This window comes from Petaurus breviceps, unplaced genomic scaffold, assembly GCF_028583685.1.
Source record: "Petaurus breviceps papuanus isolate PSGF00001 unplaced genomic scaffold, PetGlider_PUasm1.0 118, whole genome shotgun sequence".
Lineage (NCBI taxonomy): Eukaryota > Metazoa > Chordata > Mammalia > Diprotodontia > Petauridae > Petaurus > Petaurus breviceps.
Genome location: NW_027185616.1, coordinates 16,042,103 through 16,065,924, shown reverse-complemented (window position 1 = coordinate 16,065,924; position 23,822 = coordinate 16,042,103). Strand labels below are relative to the sequence as shown.

The following is a 23,822-nucleotide window of genomic DNA, read 5'->3' as shown; positions in this document are numbered from 1 at the left end:
CCTCTCAACAGTTTTGTAATGACATTACAGATATTATCATCTCTATTTTTACAGTAATGGAAACTTGGGCTCAAAGAAGGCTTTGTGACTTACCCACTATCACAAAACTAGTGTCAAAGGTAGGATTTAACCCAAATTCCCCTAACTTCAACTCCAACTATTTTCCCTTTCTCACAGTGCTTCTCTGAATGAATGAATCAATTAATTCATTAATGATAAATTTACACTGGTAACAAACCAGTGAACAAAATAAAGTTTTCTTTTTAAAGCAATGTTCTTTGAATCAAGGCAAAATAATGACTATTCTTATATAATTTTTCTGAAAGGGACAAATTGCATGGATGTATTGCAAAGTCATAATTCTTTTCCCCTTGTGCAGATCATAATTAGGATCCTTACTACCAAATTCTTTTTCCTTATTCTCCCCTCCCAATACATTAGTCCTATTATGCAGTATTAAATCAAGATGGCTCTCTTAAAGAACTTGTGTCCCCAGGAATATTTATTGGGATGGGTGGCATGGCAGTTATTGATTCATTTAAATTATCAGTTGATAAATATTTATTACAAGGGCTTTGTTTTTCTTTTGTTTTCAATTGAGAGGGAAGTGGGAAGAATAGAAAAGAAATTTTTGTTCATTGAAAAAGTTAAAGTAAATTTAAAAATGATAACTGACACTCATATAATATGTTATACATTAAAGATAACTTTATATATATTTGCTCATTTAATTTTTCACAACAGAGTGAGGTAAGAATTGCAGATATCACATCCATTCTGCAGATGATAAAACTGGGACTCAGAGAGGTTAAGTGACATACCCACAGTCCTACTAGTAAATGTTAGAAGTAGGATCTGAGGCCAGTTCTCTCCTCCCTACAAATACATTCTTCTTTCCACTATACCACATTGCCTCTGCTTAAGACCAACAAGACTGGCATATGTCAGCAGACCTTATAAAGCATTTCAATGAAAACAAAAATCTTGCATCAACACATAGGCTATATGTAAAGGACAGCAGATACATGTGAATTCTGAGGCCAGAGAAGGAACTTTGGAAAGATAATATTGTGTACACACATTAGGGAAAAGATCAAAAGGTTCTGAACTTCATGAAAATCTACAGATTAATGTAACATACTAACAACCTACACTCTAACAACAGAAGACAGTGTATGTTGCCTTGGGCTTGAGAGTGCACATGGCTTCTCTACCTCCATCTGGTGTATGTGTCAGGTACAGCACCTCCAAGTGTTCAATTATTTCCCAGAGAAAAAAAAAGAAGTGGGCATTCTATTTGTTTCATGCTAGTTACCCTTGACCATCAGTGGTGGGTTTTTGTCCTTTGGGGTTCAGCGAAAAGGTGTGATAAAGGATGGGTCGTAAATATTTCTTAGGTTTTTTTTCCCTTGCCTTGCCTTGGAGAAATCATGAAATTCTTTTAATGACCCTAAATTTCTTCTTGAAACAAAAACCTATTTTTAATTTTTTTTTCTTCTTAAAAGAAATGTTTATTGGTATATATTATTTTGATGATTTCTTACTTTGGTGGAGAGTCACCTTTGAAATAGAATTGCTTTTCAGAAATTTTCCTAAGAGCAGCAAATTAATGGTGGCAACCAATATCTTCTAAATTATACATCCTTGGTTGGGTTTCCTTTGTGGAAATAGGATACATTGGGGAAAATCTTCATCCTTGTTCATATCCAAAAAAAGATGGTGTTTTCTCCAAAAGGCAAAGAAAAGAAGACATAGATGTTGAGAAAATTATAAGAGATGCCAGAACAAAATTCCTCAGGGGTTTTTTTTTCCTCTGTAAAATGGGGATAATAATAGCAGTCTCACAGAGTTTTTGTGAATAACAAATGAAATAGCATATGTAGTTTGCAAACCTTATTGCATTTCACAGATACTAACTATTGCTAACCTAAAGTTATGCTGACCCTTGGTGACCAATGTTCAGTCAATCAGTCAAGAAGCAGTTATTAAATGCTTATACCTGCCAGGTAACTAGATGGCCCAGTGGATAGAGCACTGGGCCTGGAGTCAGGAAGACCTGAATTCAAATCTGGCCTCAGACATGTTAAGCTGTGTGACCCTGACAAGTCCCTTAATACTGTTTTCCTTAATCTACCAGAGAAGGAAATGGCAAATCACTCCAGTATCTTCCAAGAAAACCCCATGGACATGCCAGTGCTGTCCATGGGGTCCTGAAGAGTCTAAAAGGACTAAACAACCACCACCTGCCAGGCAATGTGCTAAGCACTAGGGATGTAAAAAGAAACAAAAGGCAGTCCCAACCCTCAAGGAGTTCACAATCTAACTCAGGAGACAACAAGCAAACAACCACATACAAAGCTATTTACAGAACAAATAGAAAATAATTAGAAGCAAAAAAGGCACAAGGATTAAGGCAGACTGGGAAAGGCTTCCTGCAGAGGATGGAATTTTAGTTGGAACTTAATGGAAGCCAGGAGAAAGAAAAAGAAAGAAAATATTCTAAGTATGAGGAACAGACAGAAATGATGTCTGGAGCCTAGAATTGGAGTGTTTTGTTTGTGGAAGAGCAAAGAGGCCCGTGTCACTGTGTAGAGGAATAAGGCAGTGGGGAAAAGGGTGTAAGAAGACTGGAAAGGTCTGTGAGGGAGCTAGGTTATGAAAGGCTTTGATTGCCAAACAGAGGATTTTGTATTTGATCCTGGAGATGATCGGGATTTGTTGGAATTTATCGCATGGCAGGGAGGATGACATGACAGGACCTGCAATTCAGGAAAATCTCCATGATGGCTAAACAGAGGATAGATTAGAATGGGGAGAGCCTTGAGGCAGGCAGACCCACAGAGGCTATTGCAATAATTCAGGTGTGAGGTGATGAGGGCCTATAGCAGAGTGGTGACAGTGTCAAAGGAGTTAAGGAGGTGTATTTGAGAGATGTTGCAAAGGTGAAATCAATAGACTTTGGCAATAGATTGGACAGGGGAGGGAGATAAGAGTTAATGAGGAATAAAGGATTACTCCTAGGTTTCCAGCCTGAAGGACCGGGAGAATGGTGCTGCCCTCTATAATAATAGAGAAAGAAAGACAGAAGATGGGAGAGGGTTTAGGGGGAAAGATGGTGAGTTCAGTTTTGGACATGTTGAGTTTAATATGTCTAGTAGACAGACAGCTCTAGATGTCTGAAAGGCAGTTGGAGATGTGAAATTGGAGGTCATAAAAGAGGTTAGGGAAGAATAGGTAGATTTAAGAATCATTAGCATACAGATGGTAATTAAGTCCATGGGAACTGATGAGATCCCGAAGTGAAGGAGTCCAGAGGAAGAAAAGAAGAGGACCCAGGAGAGAACCCTGTTACAGATTATACATAATACATATTTAATAGTATACATAATATATTTATACATAATACTTCACTTAGTTTTCTGGATATTCGCTAGTCATCTATTTAATAACACACACCGCTAACCAGGAGAACATTGTAACAGCAACATTATACAATGATCAACTTTGATAGACTTAGCTCTTCTCAAGCAATACAATGAATGATCTAAGAAAACTCCAAAAGACTCATGACGGAAAATGCTATGCACATGCAGAGAAAGAACTATGGAGTCTGAATGCAGATCAAAGTCTACTATTTTCTCTCTCTTTTGTTCTTTCCTGTGGTTTTTCGATTTGTTGTGATTCTTCGTTCACAGCACAACTAATGTGGAACTGTGTTTCATATGGTCTTACATGCATAGCTTATATCAGATTGCTTGAAGTCTTAGAGAGGAGGATGGGGAGGGAGACAGAAAAAAAAATTTAGAACTCAAAATCTTCTAAAAGCGAATATTGACAACTATCTTTCCATGTAATGTGGGGAATAAAATACTATTGGGGGGAGGGGAAAGTAATTAAACTTCTGTTTGATTCCTGACAAAAATAAGTAACACATATTGCCAAGAATCAAAGTCAAGCACCTCTTTTCCTTTCTCTCTTTGCCCTTCTCCAACATGCGGTACCTTTCCCACATCCAATCGCTAAAAGTGGAACAGCAATCGCGCCTCCCAGGTTTTAGTATCCCCAAGGTGTGCTTCTCTGGCTGAACTCAGCAAGGACAGCTTCCTGCTCTCTTATTGCCTCCCTACTTATCTCGAGTTTCAATCCTCAGTTAATCATTTTTGTTCTATATTTTCCAAAGAGAATTCTCCTCAACTGAGAAAACCAAAGCCAAGTAATTCAAGAGTTCTGCCTTCTCTCTAGTATCATCCCATCTGCCCCAAGCAATAGTGTTATGTTAGCCTTCTTTTCCGTTCTTTTCTTTAACTATAGTTCAAAAAACCCTTTTTCGTTGTTGTTAGCTTTATTACCAGCTTCAGATCACTCTCCGTTTTAGCATGCCTGACTGTTCTTAAAGTGTGTTGCACTTTTGCATTCACTCTCTATTCACCCCCACTTTCATCTTTTGTACACATCTTTTTAAATTCTAGATTGGTTAATGAGCTTACTGTGTATTTCCATCATTCTTTCTCCTTAGGTTTCAGCCTTCTTACTCAGAGATCCAGCTATTACTCCCAAGATCCAAGTTCATAGTTAATATAGCCATAAAAGAAACATAAGAGACATAATAAATAGCATCATTCCTGCACTCTGCAACTAATGGGTCATGGTACCACACTGGTTAATTAATTTTTCTTTTACCTTAGTCTCTCCCATCCAAAAGGCTCCCTCCTCATAAAAGTGGTCTGAGTACACTTTAGGATGAGTAGGACTCTTCTGCTGTTCATTGTGAACATCTAGATAATTTGAGAATGTCATTATCTTGCACTTCCCTGAAAGTGGCTACCAGCTTTTTTTTATAAGCACAAAAGCTTGCAAGAATTTTGTCTATAAATTAAAAGAAAGAGTATTGGCAGCTGAGTCCTTAGAGAGTCACTCTGTCTAGCAGTGAGTAATCCTTTCCTAGAAACTTATATAGTCTCTATGACTTTTTTTTTTTAAAGCAATTGGGGTTAAGTAACTTGCTCAAGGTTACACAGCCAGTTATTATTTCTGGGTGTGGTGCTGAGTATCTGAGCCCAGATTTGATCCAGGTCATCCTGACACTGGAGCCGGTGCTCTTACTCGCTGAGCCACCTGGCCGCCCCTAAGCAACTGGGGTTAAGTAACTTGCTCAAGGTTACACGGCCAGGTGTTTCTGGGTGGGTGCTGAGTGTCTGAGCCCGGGATTCGATCTCCAGGTCTTCTCAACACTGGAGCCGGTGCTCTTACTCGCTGTGCTACCTGGCCGCCCCTTCTCTATGACTTTCAATACTGCCTTGTGTGGGGTTGCATTTTAGGGAAGTTGCAACTGGTTTCACAAAATAGAGGATCCTCTCTACAGTTACTCCACCATGTCATATGTCTCGTAGCCCTCCTCCAGTGATTGCGCCCCATTAGGGCTCCCCTCTGCCGTTCACCTACTTTAACTCTTATGTGATCCTCTTGGATATCGTTGGTCCTCTCACCACTGTGGATGTCCTCCACAGCCCCTCTTAGCATCCCATTGTCCTCATCTACTTCCTTGCTTCTTGTAGTAAAATACCTTCATGGTACTCCTCCACATCACCTTGCTTAGATTTCCTCTGCTTTCTCTATAGTCCAGCAGTTCCTCCTGTAGGTGCTAACCTTTATTCACCTGCTCTGCTCACCTTTCTTTATAGTTTGGCTCTCCTCCACAGCACCAGGATCATCCCTATCTACGGATCAGTCTATTCATTCTTCATGGCAGTTGCACTTTTATCCAAGCAAAGACAACAATTCACCCTCTTTCCCCAAAGAGCCCCTCACTAACCTGTCCCAAATTGAGCGAATTCCTAAGAGAGTTTTACAGATAAAAATAAATCTCTATTAGTCTTATACCTATTTTTCCCTACATGGTCCCTGAAGAACCAAAAGGCTCACATAATTTATGGGGATGATACAGGAAGATATATGAACTCCTTCTTGCACCATTCAAATGACCTACTATTTTGAATCTTCCATAGAGGATTATGGTAAATCAGTTCTAGCCCTTTCTTTTTCTCCATCCAGAAGAAACTTCCAGCTGAGCAATATACTTTCCCTTGCATTAGCAACCCCCACTGAGACTTTGAATTCAGGGAACGTCCTTGTGTTTCTTATTCTTCTTCTATTCTCTTGACTTCCTCTCTTGGGCAACTATGCCAGAACTTCTCCAGAAAGATCTCCAAAAGATAAGCAGGAAGGAAGTTTGTAGTCCCTGATTCATATCCAATAGGAATGGTGCAATTAACAGTTTCTCAAGGTACTAGAGGAAAAGCAATTACTGAGGAAGTACTCTGCAAAGTTACTAGAGAAATGTTAAATAATGATGACAGTATAATTTACCTTTTCCTCAAATTTATTATTTGCGACTGACTCATCATTTGAAGTCCTTCTTTTTCCCTGAACATATATCTCCCTATTGTTTGCTCCCTTTAAATCTTTACCTCCCATGTGATTTTCTAGAACTAAAACCTGAAGTTTAAAAAGCCCTCATGAGAAGAACTTCCTTTGAGTTGTTTCATTTTGTTAATCATGTAAAGTTTCTATTTGTTATTTGGAGATTTTTTTAAGTAGCCTAGAATTCATGTAAGAAAAAAATCATGATTAAAGAATGCATATTGCCCAGGTTATGAAATGCAAGTGAATGTCATCTCATTGACCAGGTTATATACAGTTGAGATACAAACAAACAAATAAATAATCTATTCCTTTTTCAGAAGCCTTTTAAATCTATTGGGAATAATAAAACAATTTGATGCTAGTGTGAGTCAATATTCTGGGGACATAAAATCCTCACTTACATGAGAATAAATAAACTCTTCCAGGGAACTAAGTCACCATTGAGCACAGTTGCTTATAAATGATGATCAATTAATTAAAGGATGGATGGACAACAGGGCAATATTTCACGATTCTTAACTATCCTTTATTTTTAGTACACATTGAAGCTCAACTCCTTTTCTGTTCATATATGTCTTTGATAATGTTTTCATATCACTTTTCATATTCAAGGTATCATTAGTAATATACTGCGGCCTAATTACGTTCATAATGCATCTTTCTATTTCCCTCTGGGTCACCTGCAAGATTGATTCTTCTGAGATATTGGTGTTACAGTATTGACAGAAACACGAATGTCAGGACACGGTGATGTTAAAAATAAAGGCAATACTGAATAGTAGGATAGAGTATTGGACTCGGAGTCAGGAGGCTTTGGTTGAAATCCCACCTGAAATACTTATTAGCTTTGTGATCATGGATAAGTTATGTAATCTTGCTCTAACCCTAGAAAATAGGAATAATAACACTTGTACTATTTATTTAAAGGTTATTATGAGGAAAGAATTTTGCAGACTTTAAAGCACTGCAAGTAGGAGTCATTATTTAAAATATCTACTTAGGAAACAAAGAGTAGCTAGGGAATCAATAAAAGTGCTGCATAATTTCCAAATGCCCTCTAGTCCACCCTCTTTTCCCCTTTCAATTGTGAACCCAACACAGTACTTATCTGCAGTCATATTTGTGTACTGATGGCCTAAGATGATGAGATGATCATTTAATTGCATTTCATAATCTGAGCAACATGTATTCTTTGTATAGTCGAGGGTTTTTTCTTCATAAATCACTAAGCCAATCTCCTTTGAGGGATCATGATAGCTTTGAAGAAGTCCTGTAGTACTCAAGGGCTCAAAGCAAGCAGCATCATATCATACAAAGACAGGAGCACATGAAGATACTCACGTCCTCTAAGACAGTGCTATCAAACTGAAATTCAATTCAATAAACATTTATTAAGCACCTACTTTATACCCTGCACTATGCTACTCACTAGGGATAAAAAAGAAGCAAAAGACAGTACCTGCCCTCATGGAGCTTACAATCGAATGGGGAGACAACATGCAGACACATCTATACAAAGCAAACTATAGACAGGATAAAGAGGAAATAATTAACAGAGGGAAGGCAGTAGAATTAAGAGGGGCTGGGGAAGGCTTCCTATAGGAGGTGGAATTTTAGCTGAAACTTAAAGGAAGCCAGGGAGGTCAGTACTCAGAGTATAGAAGAGAAAACATTCAAGGAATGAGGGACAGCCAGGAGACCAGTATTACCTGATCGAAGAATGCCTTTTAGAGAGTAAGGTATAAGAAGACTTATTGGAAAGACAGAAGGGGGCTGGGTAATAAAGGGATTTGGATGCCAAACAAGCATTTTGTATTTGTTCCCAGAGTCAATAGGAAGCTGGGAAGCCAGTGGAGTTTGTTAAGTGGAGTTGACATGATTAGACTTGTGTTTTAGGAAAATCATTTCAATAGCTGAATGGAGAATGGTAGGAAGAAAATCAGGAGAGAATGATGTCCCTAAACCTAGAGAGAAGAGAGTATCAGGGAGGAAAGAGTGATCAAAAGTATCAAAGTCAAGGAGAATGAGGCCATTGGATTTGACGACTAATAAATAGATCATTAGTAACTTTAGAAATAACAGTTTTAATGGAATGGTAAGATCAGAAGCCAGTAAGGGGTTAAGAAGAGGATGATAGGAGAGAAAGTGGGGGTAGTTATTGTAGATAGTCTTTTTTTTATTTAAAAAGTTAATTTTACCAAATATTAAAAGAACCAACATTCTCTGAGTCAGATACATTTTCTTCAAAAAGAGATCACATTCTTCTTAATTCTTTCCATGAGGTCTTCATCTCTGAATCTGGGAAGTATAAGACAGAGAGAAAAAACCATAGACTAGGACAATATCATTCATTAATATCATTATTAAAAATGTTAATTGGCAAGGTATTTCTCATGTAATATACACAAAGAACAATAAAACAAATCCCTCCCCAAACTCAGAGATGATTCTTTCACATGTAATAATGAAGGTGAATGGTAGTCCATATATTTTGCTCATTTTTTACACTTATTTAGCTGCAAAGGGCAGAGAAAATCTAGGACAATAGTTAGTGGAGATGGAAACATCAAGTGAGGGTTTTTTCAAAATTGAGGAGACCTGGGCATGTCTATAAGCAGTAGGAAATGAGCCAGTAGAAAGGGAGAGATTGAAAAATAAGTGATAAGAGTGGGGATGACAGAAAGCAATCTGTTGGAGGAAACAGAATGGAATGGGATAACTTGAACAAATATTGGAGTTAGCCCTGGTTAGAAGTAAGGCCACTTCATTATGTGAGATGGGGGAAGTAAGAGTTTAGTTATGAAAGGCAAAACAGAAATAGAACTATAGAAAATAGAACAGGGACCACTAAATCATACATAAGAATCCATGCAGGAACATATTGACTTGGGTTTAAATTTAATTTTATCTATGTTTGATTGCATTTTTATTTATATTGTTATATATTTCTCAATTAGATTTTAAATCTGGTTTAGTCCCACTCCAGAGTGTTGTATGTGGCCACCACATGTTTGTTTAACACTTCTGTTATAAGGATGCCTTCTCCTGCTTGAACTCTGTATAAAGCATCCTCTATGACAGTGGTGAACACCTTTTGGGTACATATATCTGTTAGAGGATCATTAAACAAAGTTATCTCTGTGGTTGCAAATACCAAGGAACCTTCTATTATTTTAATACATGCATGGGAAAAAATTTAAACCTTCATTTTCCTCTACCAAGTCAAGATATGCTTTTAAAAAAAAGCAGATAGGAGATACAGTGGGATCTTGTATTCTCTACCCCTATTGGTCAATTTCATGACTGGTATGATATGGTCTTCTAAAGAAAATTGTGAAAACCTGCCTTCTAATGTTTTCACTAAGGATACTCTCAATATTTGCATTGACCATAATGAAGATATATAGAAATGAGAAAATAGGTAGTTACCAATGACTTCTCAGTCACCTTTTTCTTCGCTTATGATAATGAAGCTATCCATGATCTTTTCCATTCTTTTGGAATCTTTCCCTCTTTGAGACATTTTGAAAATAGATTCTCAAGTACCTATGCAATTGTCTTGCCTCCAGTACAAATTAAATCTGTACGTATTTGGTAAAGTTCAGGTACACTCCCTGACTCCACTTTCTCAAGTAGCAAGTCTTCTTCCTCATAAAGCACAGAATTTATTGAAAAGAGTCAAGATGTGGTGGTTCCATTGTGAGTAATGATGAAAATATATTGCTATAGAAATGCAAAGAAATTTGTTCCTTTTCATGTCTAGTTTGTCCTGCCAGTTTTAGCTGTAAATGCTGTTCAGATGACCTGGCTTAACTGGGTTTCATGCCAAGCTTTGTGCATATTTGTTTTCCCCTCAACTGCCTTCTACATTTTTTGAGGCAATATTGCTTATCTTCTGCCATCCTTCTCCACAATGTTTTTCAATTATGTTTGTACCATAAAACAGCTCTGTTCTTGCTTGTACATCTGCTTGGCAAGGAGGTTAAATGTTTTGTAGTGGCTTTTTGTATGTGAATGAGACAATTACTGTGTTCCTTTGGCCTTCTTATTGTGCTGTTTTAGCACAGCTAAACATCTCTAAACACAGGTGATAATCAGAGCCAACATCTTTACTTTTGTTCATTTCCTATAGTAGATAGTCAGAAACTGGTCTGATATTTTCCCTCTAAATGAAACCAGGAGATATAAAGAAGTTATGACCAAATATAAGTATGGCTCCTGGGTTTACTTTGCAGATGAGAATAAAGGAATAAAGAACTGATTTCATTATGAGCACAAGCATCCACCAAAAAAAAACATTTTAGTACATGAAGATGGTGAAAACATACCTTATATACCTTGGGTTCAATCACTGTAGTAAGTGAAATGAGTCCTTTCTGAATTCAAGGAATTTAAAATGAAGAGGCGACTTGATCAGTTGATCCTACCTGTTTGAATTCCTTCATACAGCAGCAAATGCCCCTCCAAATGAGGAATTATGTGATAATCCATAGTCCATACTAAAGAAGAAAAAGAAGCAAATGAAAAAGACTTAAATGATGTCCCAAATAGATTTATTAAAGGATATCCTTTACAACTACCTAAAGACAAGTATAGGATGCTATGGGCCTCCAAATCTATTTACACATTGGGGAAAAAATGTATCAGTTCCCCGGAATGGAATATTGTGGTAGTTCAAAAAATGCCTTCCCCACTTTACCTTTTTGTACAGCAAAAGTCCCATCTCTGATGAATGTTAAAGATTCTTTGTCCTTTTTAGTAAGCACAGAATGGTGACTGGTGGGGGGCAAGATGTCATCTGCTAAAATAACAAGTTAAAGGGGATGAGAATATGGCACTGGAATATTCCCTGTTTTACTGGAGCTTAGCTAAAAAGAGGGGCATGGGGGGTCTTAACTATGACACTAAGTGCTATGGATCACTTCGCCCAAGATGAATGCTTCTCTTTGAAGTTACAATGAGGGAAATAGGAGACCTTCTTAGTTGGTTTTAAGAGTGAAATAATAAAAAAATAATTAAAGCTAAAATATTAAATTCAATTCAGGAACTGGCTCTGAAATTAGCAACCTTGGGGACTAAATCTAGGTCTCTTCAAATTAATGTTTTCCCAACATCTGTCACTGATCCTCATTTTTTTTAACTTTCCCTAGTCTTCCCTGGCTTTTCTCAGTTTCAGTACATACATTGAATCCAAGGTTGGGGTTTTTATATTCTTACTAAAACTGAGATGAATGTCCTCAGGACAAAGAAACTCCCCTGTGGCAGAGCAGTTTCAAAATTACTTTAGACACAGCTGCTTTTGATGTTAGTTAAGTAGCCATAATACTGAGAGTCTTACCTATGACCAACTATACAAATAAAAGAGTTGATGAAGAAATGATAGAAACATTAAAGAGGAATGATAAATTCATCATAAAATCTATGCTGTCTGGTGACCATTTTCTCCAAGAGTAAAAATTTCCTTCCCACTACTTAGCTCGAACAAAGGGGTCTCCTTTGACTCAAAATGTTGCGACCTGGATAGGTCCATCTTAGCATTGCTGTACAGATACCTACATTGAAGAAAGCTACCACAAAGTGCAAAAGGCAACCAGGAGCCCCAAAGCACAAGCTCAGCTGTCTAACCAATCATGGTAACTGCTCCAGTTACCATGTAGACACAGTTTATTGTTTCTGCTAGGTGGGGAACGTAACAATCCAAAGAATGCATCAAAATGAGTATGTCAGGGCGGCTACGTGGTGCAGTGAATAGAGAACCGACCCTGGAGTCAGGAGAACCGGAGTTCAAATCCAGCCTCAGACACTTAACACAAAAACTAGCCACGTGATCTTGGGAAAGTCACTTAACTCCAATTGCCCCCCCCCAAAAAAGGCAAAAAAAAAATGAATATGTCATTTCTAGGTGGCCAGGTTCCTTTAGGAATAAATTCAGGATATAGAGAGAGAAGAGCTCCTAAGGTTTTAGGGTCATCATGGACAGGCAGAGGACCAGGAATGGCACCCTAACAAAGGTGATTAAAAAGAAGTCAGGGAGGAGAACTAGGAGAAAGCAGTGTCAGCAAAAGCCAAAGGAGATAATAAAGTAGCCAGGAGAAGGAACTGGTCAGTAAGGTTAAAAGCTACAGACATCAAGAAAGATGAAGACTGATAAAAGGTCCTGGGCATATATTCCTTGCATATTCTCATATGCAAATATTTCTGAATCTGAAGGAGAGGTTGGAGAAATCAACAATGATTTAATCAACACTTCACAAATTAATCACTCCAATTCTCTATTTCCACGTTCATGGCACATATATTGTAGTAAACATACACCTCCAGAAATATAGAGGCAGGACCAGAATTTTTCATTTATTCTAGAATTTATTTTCACATGCTCTTTTTATTATAAAAAGCAATATTGTATAGTAATAAGCATTTTGAATTTGGAGTCAGTAAGAGTTGGGTTCAAATCCCATCTTTCATACTTAAAAGTTTTTTACTTCAGACACATCACAGCTTCTCTATTTCCTCATATGGAAAACAGGTTGATATATAATACCTATAGATGAGGATATAAGTATTCATTAATATATAATGTTATAACACATCATATATTAATACATAATTAATATATTATATTGCTTATAATACCTATAAGTACCTATCTCACAGAGCTGTTATGAGGCTCAAGTTAGGTGATATATGTAAATGCTTTGCCAACTTTAAAGGACTATGTAAATAAACACATGCCATTATTATTATACTCCCTGGAAATGGAATACCACCAGTAGCTGTTTGGTGGTATTTTTTTTTGGAGGGGAAAGGCAAGGCAATTAGGGTTAAGTGACCTGCCCAAGGTCACACACAGCTAGTTATTTTGGGGGGAGAGGTGATATTATTTTAATGACAACTTGTATAAAATGCACATTTGATATTTAAGAAAACCAATAAAATTACTCTCTTCTAAAATACTTAATTTTACATTAGGAACAATAAATTATAACTACTTGGTTTTCAGATTTAAATACTTATTGAAAAAAACGATAACACAATAATCATGTCATAGACTTGAGGACTCAAACAAAAAATATAACCTAACTTATTCTTTCCATCCAAAAAAAAAAAAGAAAAAATATTATCTATTAAAAAGCATACTACCAAGGTTACACTCTCGTGACCTATGCAGAATCTTTTTTTTGTAGAATATCCTTTAGGACAAGCATGTAGAAGAAAGAAATTTGGTTTTGTCAGATGATCACAAGAAATAGTCGGCTTGAATATATCACATTAACAAATACCTTTGAATTCTTCAAATGCCACTTTCTTTTTGTTCATCATTACCATATGAAACATAACAATGGCTAACATGAAGTGAATCATGCACACATAAGGGCAAAAAAAAGTTTTGTTGCTGTAACTTCCAAATTGTTTATATTATTCCCTTTCAGATTACATTCTTCTTTCTCAGTTTCTGCCTCTGTCTGGCTTTCTCTCTCTCATTCATATATGTGTGTGTGTGTGTGTGTGTATTTATCTTCTATATACCTAGCTGTCTACATGTTGTCTCCCTCATTAGAATATATCCTCCTTGAGGGCAGTGACTTTCTTTTCTTTTCTTTACATTCCCAGTGCTTAGCACAGTGATTGGCACATAGTAAGTGTTTAATAAATATTTATCGAATATTAAATTTCTGTACATTGTCTTCTGCGACATTATAAACATTTTTTACAGACCACAGCCTGGTCTGTAAAGATAAAATCAAGTTGAGAAAGTAATTTCTAGGGAAGGGATGATCTTTTAGTTTTTATAATTCTGTACAGGACCAGCAATTTGCATTGTTCCTAACTAGATTTCAATTTTAAAGTTGTTGGAGCTAACTGCTTTGCAAGATTTCTGCCAAGGCTTTTTTTAATGAACCTCCTGACTTTCATTTCTGTACTGAGTCACATCTTTACCAAATAGTGCTCAGAGACACATGACTGACATGATGATGCCTAATTACAGCAAAAGGACTATATGCAATAGTGATTAATGCCTTAAACAGGGAACACAAAGGGAGCAATTAAATATAACACACTTTTGCCCCCCTACTTGCAAAGGGTTAGATTCCTTAGAGATTCAATAAGTACAAATGAAGAAAGTCAAATACAAATTTCAACTGCTCGCACATGTTATAATTCAATTCAATGCATATTCATTAAAGTCAATGTTGTGAAAGACACTAGTCTAGGAGCTAGTCATACAAAGAAAAAAGTGGAAAATGATCTTACCTTCAAAGAATTTATGTTCTTGATCAGAGTCTATCTTCAACTTTTTACTGCAATGATATCAAACATTATTGTTAATGAACTATAAAAGCTATCTACACATTATACAATATAAAGCTTTGTAAATGGTATCAAAAGTGACCAACTGCACAAATTTTGAAACTATTCAATGATTCAATATAATTGCAAGAATAGTGTACAAAGTTCTTATCTTATTCTTGCCTTATTTTTACTACAAAAACCAGAAGGTGAAAGAACAATTTAATTGTGATTACAGAAGTCAAAAGTGATCCTTTGGGGAGATTTTGAAAAGCATCTTTAAAAAGACCTTAGCCTCAGTTTCCTCCTCTGTAAAAGGAAGAGACTGGACTAGATGGCTTCTAAGGTGCCATTCAGGTCTAGATATTCCAAAAAGGCAAAAGATAAAGAGTTACGACCAAAAATAACTTACCCGGGAAAACTGAATATAATATTATAGGAGAATATGTAGATGTTTAATAAAATAAGAGGACTTCCAAGCATTCCTGATGAAGAGACCAGAGCTGAGTAGAAACTTCGAAATAAAAACATAGGAGTCAAGAGAAACATAAAAGTGAATAAGAATAAGAATAACCAGCAATTAGCATGAACAAGCAATCATAATTTTTTTTTTTAATTCTAGTATGGGGAGATGATACATACATCTCACACGGTTTCAAAGAGCCTAATTAGACAGAAGGTTCTGTTATATTTTGATGATTTTAAAAGAAGACTGGAAAAAGAAGGGGAAGATGAATATGCTGGGGGTGGGAATGACTGAGGAAGGATGGGGAAAAATATCTCACATAATTGGGGTACACAAATAGAAGTCTATAGAAATAAGGAGGAAGAAGAAGTGAACGTCACTCTCATCTGAACTAATGAAAGAACAGAATGCTCAGAGATGTATAGACAGATAAATTCCTTTAATAGGGAATCAGGAGGGAAAGGAGAAAGGTATGGGGGAGGGGAGGAAAGAGACAGAGAGAATGGCAAAGGCATATCAAGTAAGGGATTAATCTTAAGAGAAACAAATTCTAACTAAAGAAGGTGGATTTTCAACAAGAGTATAAAAGAAAAGCAATAAAGGAGCTTGAGCTCTGGATGAAAGGAAAAAGAAGCATGGGGAAACTGAAATCGATTAGACCAAACCCAGACCACTGGTGTTGAGTTCACTCCTTCTTTCTCACCACCCACTTCTTCTTTATAAAAAAGGGTCTGGGAAACAAAGAGAAGGAAAAGCTCAATTTGACAAGGCTACATCTCCAAGGTCCTAGAGTGTCTTGGAGTGTATTGCCACATATTGGTATAACAATGAATCCAAACACCTATCTAGCATATAAAAGTTACAAGACTCAATTACCTCACAATATTCATATTTATTTTACACCTCTATGTGCAAGCTAGATAGTGAAAAGATGAAAAATAAAAGAAATAATAATTTATTCTTTCTTTCATCAAGCATTTATTAAGCACCTACTACATTTCAGACACTGTATAAAAAAAGGATACAAAGGAAAAAAAGATGAAAACAATCCATGGCTTCAAACTATAGAGGTAAGCTCTGGGTCTGGAGTCAGGAAGGCCTAAGTTAAAATTCAGCCTCAGACACATACTAGCTGTGTGACCCTGGGCAAGTCACTTAACCTCTGCCTGCCTCAGTTTAATCAACTGTAAAATGGGACAGGGTTGTTGTGAGAATGAAATGTGACATTTTGTAAAAAAAACTTAACACGGTGTCTGACACTTAATAATGTTTGTTTCCTTCTTTCCTTCAAGGACTCTTTTAGGGGAAATAATTCCAATAGGTAAGTGCAAAATATATACAAAGTAATGTCAGGGGACACTAGAAACTGGGAAAGTCAGGAAAGACTTTGTGCAGATATCACAACCTGGGATTTAAAAAGAGTTAGGGATTCTAAAAGGCAGAGGTTAGAAGATGGCACTTTCGAGGAATACTGAGAGACAGTGGAGATAGAACATGAAATGTTATATATGAGAAACAGCAAATAGGTCATTTTGTCTAGAATGTAGAGCAGGTGATGGGTAAGGCAATGTGGCATAATGGAAAGAGTACTGAACTTGGAGTCATAGGACCCAAGTTCAAATCTCATCTGTCCCATTTACTATCCTTTTGCTTTTGGGAATCACTTAGCTTCTTTGGGTCTCAGTTTCCTCATCTGTAAAAAAAAATGGTAGAAAGAGTTGTGTGAGATGATCTTTAAGGCTCCTTCCTTTTCTAGTTCTATTATCCTGTGGGGAAAAAAAGGAATGAATGAGGAATGTGTAATAAGCCTAGGAAAGTAGGCTGAAGGAAGATTGTAAAGGCTTTAAAGGTGAGAGAAATCTATATTTTAGAAAAGAATGAACCAAAAGAGATTTTTGAATGGAAGAGTGGCCTGGTGAGACCTGTGCTTTAAGAATATCATTTTGGCAGCTATGTAGATATGGATTGGAGAAGGGAGAGACTGAAAGCATGGAGACCAATTCTGAATTTACAGCAATGGTCCAGGCAAGAGGCAATGAGAGTCTGAACTAGGGTGATGAGTATGTGGCACAGAGAAGGATTCAAAGAAATTAGGTGGAAGTAGAATTAGCAAAGCTTGGCAATTCATTGGCTATGGGAAAGTGAGTGATGGTGGAGATTCTAACAGGTCACTAGGATAATGCTGACAACAGATGGTTGTTGAATCACTTTTCAGTCGCACACAACTCTTCACGACACCATTTTGGGTTTTCTTGGCAGAGATACTGGAAAAGTTTGCCATTTCCTTCTCCAGCTCATTTTAAAAATGAAAAAAACTGAGGCAAATAGGGTCAAGTGACTTGCCCAGGGTCACACAAGTGGCAAGAGACTGAGACAGTATTTATACTCGGGTCTTCCTGACTTCAAACCTGGTACTCTATCCACTGTGCCACCTAGCTGCCCAATGGTAATAAAGACAGGGAAGTTATGAAGAGAAGGTATTGGGAAAAAGTTAAGAAGTTCAATTTCGGACGTATTGTGTTTGAGATGCCTGTAAAACAAACACATCCAGTTGAAAATATTCAACCATTAGCCACAGTGTGACTGAAGCTCAGAAGAAAGACTAACTCTAAATATAGAAATCTGGGAGCTGTCTGCACAGAGGTGCTAACTGACATACATGTTGCTCCGACAAAAGAGACTGAAAAGAAGTTAAGTTAAGGCTGAGAATAAGTTAAGAGCATTAAGAGAAGACCATGACAAAGCAGTGTCACAAAAACCCAGATAAGAGAAAATGCTAAGGAGGAGAAAGTGGTCAACATCATCCAATGCTGCAGAAGGCAAAGATGAGGATTTTTAAGAGGCAGATTAAGCAATTTAAAAATCCGTTATGATAATGATGAGAGGGGGTGGCCAGGTGGCTCAGCGAGTAAGAGCACTGGCCCTAGTGTCGGGATGACCTGGGGATCAAATCTGGGCTCAGATACTCAGCACCACACCCAGAAATAACTGGTCGTGTAACCTTGAGCAAGTTACTTAACCCCGATTGCTTACCAAAAAAAAAAAAATGATGAGAGAAGTTGACTGATGAGGTTAGAAGCCACATTGCAAGGGGATGAAAAGGGAGCAAAAAGAGAGGAAATGTAGGTAACGAGTTTTGACAGCTTTTTCATGGACTTTGGCTATGAAGAGCAGAGACGCGAGATAAAGGGAAAGGGAGCATATTTTTAAAGTATGTTTATGGGAACCAGGGAAAGACTCAAAACAGAGACTGAAGATTAGGAGAGAATTGATGATTATGGAAGCAAGCTGCTGGAAGAGACAGAAACAATGGTCTCAAGAATGCAAGTAGAGGTTTTGGCCTTGACAGTATGAACCACTTCTTCATCGGAGACTGCAGTAAAAGAGAAAAAAAAATGTGAGTTAATATCATAAGCTTGTGAAACGTAGAGTAGTTGAGAAGAAGTAGCACATAGTGAATGGCCTCTATTTTCTCAGTAAAGCATGAAGTGAAGTCCTCTGCAAAGAGGGAAGGGAAAGAGAGTGACGTGAAAGACATGAAGAAAGAATAGAAAGCTTTGAATAGCTGCTATACAGAGAGAAATAGAGAAAACTATCCTATGCTATAGATCTTCAAAGACAGTAATTCACAACAGCACACTAACAGAAGGGGTATTTTGAGAATGATCACCACCACAGAGTGATATGCCATTTAAAGGGGTTCTGTGTAGAAACTGTTCTATTTTTATTATGAACTTAACAAACACCAATTAAAATGGGCATTCCCATATGCAAAGCAGAACAAAAAAAGGAGGATTATGCATGAAACTACAGCTTGCTTTTCTTTCAAAATATATAAAATATTCAATATGTAACTAGCAAGGCTATTCAACTTTTCCATTGCATTTGTAAGCCACTTTTTGTTAAGGCATTTCCCAATGGATGGACATTTTTTCAATTTCCAATTCTTTTTGTAATACTGGCCTATTTTTAAATTTTTTAAAAGACATTCAACAATTTAACAGTCTTTCTACAGCACATAAGGACTGGGCAACACTTGCAAAAGCCATTCATTAGTCCTCCTTACTATCAAATTCTATTTGTTGAAAGGTTATGAGTCTGAAATGTTTGGATAAGACACATAAACAGAATTTAAAGATTTACCTTCTTTACTATTTACTCCTCGTAGGGACAGTATCAACTTCCGTTTTAACAAATTAATGTTTTACTTTTTCCCCTGAATCAACTTTTGTAATTCATTTATCTTTATTTATTTTTTGCTTTTTGGAGGGCAATTGGGGTTGTGACTTGCCCAAGGTCACAAGGCTAGTTTTTGTGTTACGTGTCTGAGGTTGGATTTGAACTCAGGTCCTCCTGACTCCAGGGCCGGTGCTCTATTCACTACACCACCTAGTCGCCCCTATGTTTATTATTTTTGTCATAGTTTTTTTTTCTTTTATTACAAAAATAGGGAGAAATCACAATTCGAATAAAGAAGAACTTAATTATCTGATAATGAAATGCTTATTGTTTGTGTGCTACACAAACACATGTAAACTGGAAATCACATCAGGTATGTTTACCCAGTTCAGCATGTTTATTCTTTGAAGGAAATAAACGTTTGACTAAAGACACTTGAAATTACCTTTCCAAAGAAGAAAAGTAATTTTCTCAAAGGCAGCCACACATCTCACCAGATATAATTTTATGTATCAATCAAAATCTTAACAGTCAGAACTTCAGAAACCAGAAGAAAAATAGACCAATCCTAGGGTATAAAGCCCTTAATAGGCATTTCAGGGAGGATGCCAAATCCTTTGGAACTCTTATACATTTCAATGATTTCAATGATTGGATACTAGAGTAATCATTCTCTGAATTTCTGTAATAACACTTCAGCTGGGATGCTGTGAGGACTACTTAAATTATACAGCTGTTATTATTGACTTTAGGACATTCTGATGTTTACCAGCTATACTACTTCCCTGAGTTTCAAAGAACAATAGGGTTAACTTCTTAAGTTTCCTCAAATGTGCTTTGACTTAATAATGATGCCACCATTGCTTTCATCACTGAATTGTTTGCTGTTCAGTAGTCTTTTCTTTTTCCTTTTGAAGTCATTCCCTTTGAGTTTCTTGACTGCTGTCTTTGATCACTGTAAAAATTGCATTCAAATATTTATAACACATGGATTTTCAGTCACAGAAGATAAAATAATGCAATCCAAATAAGTTCAACAAACTTTTATTTTTTGCTTTTTGGAGGGCAATTGGGGTTAAGTGACTTGCCCAAGGCCACACAGCTAGTTTTTGTGTTAAGTGTCTGAGGTTGAATTTGAACTCAGGTCCTGGTGCTCTATTCACTGTACCACCTAGCTGCCCCTCAACAAACATTTATTAAGCAGTTCCTGTGTGCCAGGTACTGTTAGATGCTAGGCATACAAAGACCAATATGAAACAATCTTTATATTCAATATGAAATAATCCTTGCCTTCAGGAAGGTTTTAATCTACTGGTGGGGTATAACATGTACACAAGGAAGTAAATTCAAAGTATAAATGAAGTAATGCAAAGTACTTCCAAATTACTATATGCTTAAATGGGATTTTCCCAAATATAGGTTAAAACTAAAATAGCAACAAGACTATCACTAGTCAGAATCAATATACACTGTGGAAGCTGAAAAGAAAAATTCCATTATTCCTTATTCATTGGCACTACACTTAGTCTTCTCAGTCAAAGAGTGAATTTCAAAAGAAAAAAAAAGTGAAACAAGATAGCAAAATCAGCATAGAAAATTTAGAACATTTTTTCTAGCTGTTAAATAAAACTGTGCTTCTTGAACATGAAAATCATTACATTTTAACCAGGAATAATCTGTGTTTACATTAAACAAGAAAAAAGAAAGAACCAGACCTATTAGAATAGAAAGTCAATTGTTTTGAAACTGCTGAAAATCAGTCATATGTAGCATAGAATATTTTACCTGTCATATCTAGGGATAAGAGGAGAATTTATGATCAAGCAAGAGATAAAGAGCAGTATGGGATGTAAAATGTATAATTCTGATTACATCAAATTAAAAATTTTGCATAAATAGAACCAATACAGTCAAGATTAAAAGGAAAGCAGAAAACTGGGGGAAACTTTTAATAGCAAGTTTCTCTGATAAAGGCCTCATTTCTCAAATAAATAGAGAACTGAGTCAAATTTATAAGAATATGAATCATTCCCAAATTGGTAAATGGTCAAAGGATATAAACACACAGTTTTCAGAAGAAGAAATCAAAGATAGATAGATAGATAGATAGATAGATAGATAGATAGATAGATAGATAGATAGACATATATATTCACAAATACAAATAAATATAAAAATACTGTAAATCACTATTGATTAGAGAAATGCAAACCCCATACCTATCAGGTTGGATAATATGACAGAAAATTAATGCATTGTTGGTGGAATTGTGAACTGATCCAATCATTCTGGAGAATAACTTGGAACTATTCCCAAAAGGATATAAAACTGTATATGCCCTTTGACCTAGCAGTACCAAACCAAAAAGGGCCTATATATATATATATTTTTTAAAAAACCAAAAACATTTATAGCAGCTTTTTTTTGTGGTGGTTGCAAAGAACTGGAAATTGAGGAGATGCCCATCAATTGAGAAATACCTGAATAATTTGTGGTATATGATTGTGATAGAATACTATTATGCTATAAGATAAATGATGAGTAGGATGGTTTCAGAAAACTTGGGAAGATGTATGAACTGATGAAAAGTGAAGTGAATAGAAGCAGAAGAACATGGAACATAGTAACAGCAATACTATACAGTGATCAGTTGTGAATGACTTAGGTATTCTAAGCAATATAATGATCCAATTCAATTCTGAAGGACTTATGATGAAAAATTCTATCCACAGAAAGAAGTGATGGAATCTGAAGATAAATAGGAGCATAGACGCATACTTTTTTTAACTTTATTATTTTGGAGAGGTCTATGTTCTCTTTCACAACATGACTGATAATATGTTTTGTATGACTATACATGCAAAATCTAATCAAATTATTTGCCTTCTCAAGGAGAGAGGAGAGGGGAGAGGGTGGGAGAGAATCTGAAACTCAAAATATTAAAAAATATTTTTACATGTAATAGAAATAAATATGCAAAAATTTCCAAAAAATGATGTGTACAATAATGCTTTCTGCATCATTTAGAAAATAATTTTTTCTGGGGTGGCTAGGTGGACAGCTCTGGAATCAGGAGGACCTGAGTTCTAATCTGGCCTCAGACACTTAACACTTAACTGACCATGTGACTGACCATGTGACCTTGGGCAAGTCACTTAACCCCAATTGTCCTGCATTCCCCCCCTCCAAAAAGTAAAAAAAAAAAAGAATTTTTCAGCTCTGTTCCTTTTAATCTATCTTCTATTTCCACTTCCACTTCCTATCTAACTAGCTTTATCATCTGTACCATAAGAATCTGATATATTAATGTGTAAATACAAAGCCTAATCAAAATTTTCAAGTTAAATTCACTTCATAATATTCATGCCAGCTTCACAAATTTGGTGTCATTAAATTACTATTTATAATCTTTATCTTAAAATTTAAATGTTGTGTACTTTATATTAAACTGAATACTGAAGCTATAAACAAAACTATTAAGGAATCACACCTCACTTGTCCAGAGCTCTAGAGAACAACTATGACTCAACAGAAAATAGCTGAGAATTGGCATGTAAATACCAATTTACCAATGTAAATGTCCCTTAATGAATGAATTATAGGTCCCAAAATCACTATGCCACAGCTCACGAACTTATAAAAGCTACAAGGGCATAATACAGAGAGAAGTAACATAGATAGCATCCTGGATAGAGTGTTGGACTTAAAATTAGGAGGACCTGGATTCAAAATTCTACTTCCAGAAGGTCTGGACCTGTAAAGTTGGAACTGTCTCTACTGGTTTTTTTCCCTATCTGTCTGTCTCTCTCTCTCTCACACACCCCTTTCAGAATATGCCATGCAAATGGCTCACCTGAGTGCTTGAATATTTGGAGAAATTGCCAGTCCCACTGATTCTAAGTCCATGAAAGTAGTGAAGTTGTTTAATGGACAGCCTTTGGTCAAAAGAAAGAAGATTTATGACTGGTATCCCCCTCATAACACCTTGCTTTCATGAGGAAACTCTATTTCTTTGGTCTTTACAGAGATGAACACCAAGATTTTAAGGAAGAACAAATGCAACTAAAGAAGTTTCATAGAAAAGCCAAACCAAAGACAGGAGAAGGGAAAAGATCACCTGCAAATAAACAGTTTTGGGCCAATCTTTGGACTAATCATTGACTGAGATGAGAAAGAAATACACATGTTATTTTTCCACTCTCAAAAGTAATATAGCTTTCTTAAATGGATGGTTATTAGTTCAAGAATCATCCCTCTCACCTCATCACTCATCATGCTGAATCAGGATTGGATTCTTGAATATACTTTGGTCCTTAAAAGTTATTTTGGCCTTGATAGTTGTGTGAATATGTCATCTACTGCATTCTCAAAGAAATTAATAATATATAAGCATTGGCAAAGTTTCTAGCAAAAAAAATCCTCACTAAATTAGAAAAAATTATCCTTCTAATATTTACTATTACAG

The 23,822-nt window shown here is 36.3% G+C and overlaps 1 long non-coding RNA gene and 1 pseudogene across 2 annotated transcripts in view; one reads left to right on the top strand and one right to left on the bottom strand.

The window, feature by feature from the left end:
- Positions 1-3,164: 3,164 nt before the first annotated feature.
- Positions 3,165-23,822, bottom strand: part of LOC138160127 (uncharacterized) — a 41,100-nt gene continuing 20,442 nt past the window's right edge. The window contains exons 2-6 of one of the 2 annotated variants that reach the window (XR_011168082.1): positions 14,677-14,723; positions 11,123-11,224; positions 10,752-10,922; positions 8,622-8,721; positions 3,165-3,762 (exon numbers count right to left, since the gene is read on the bottom strand). This is a non-coding gene — a long non-coding RNA (uncharacterized lncRNA). The remainder of the gene's footprint in view (positions 3,763-8,621; positions 8,722-10,751; positions 10,923-11,122; positions 11,225-14,676; positions 14,724-23,822) is intronic. The other variant, XR_011168083.1, reaches the window with a different exon arrangement.
- Positions 18,529-23,542, top strand: LOC138160849 (small ribosomal subunit protein mS33 pseudogene; annotated as a pseudogene).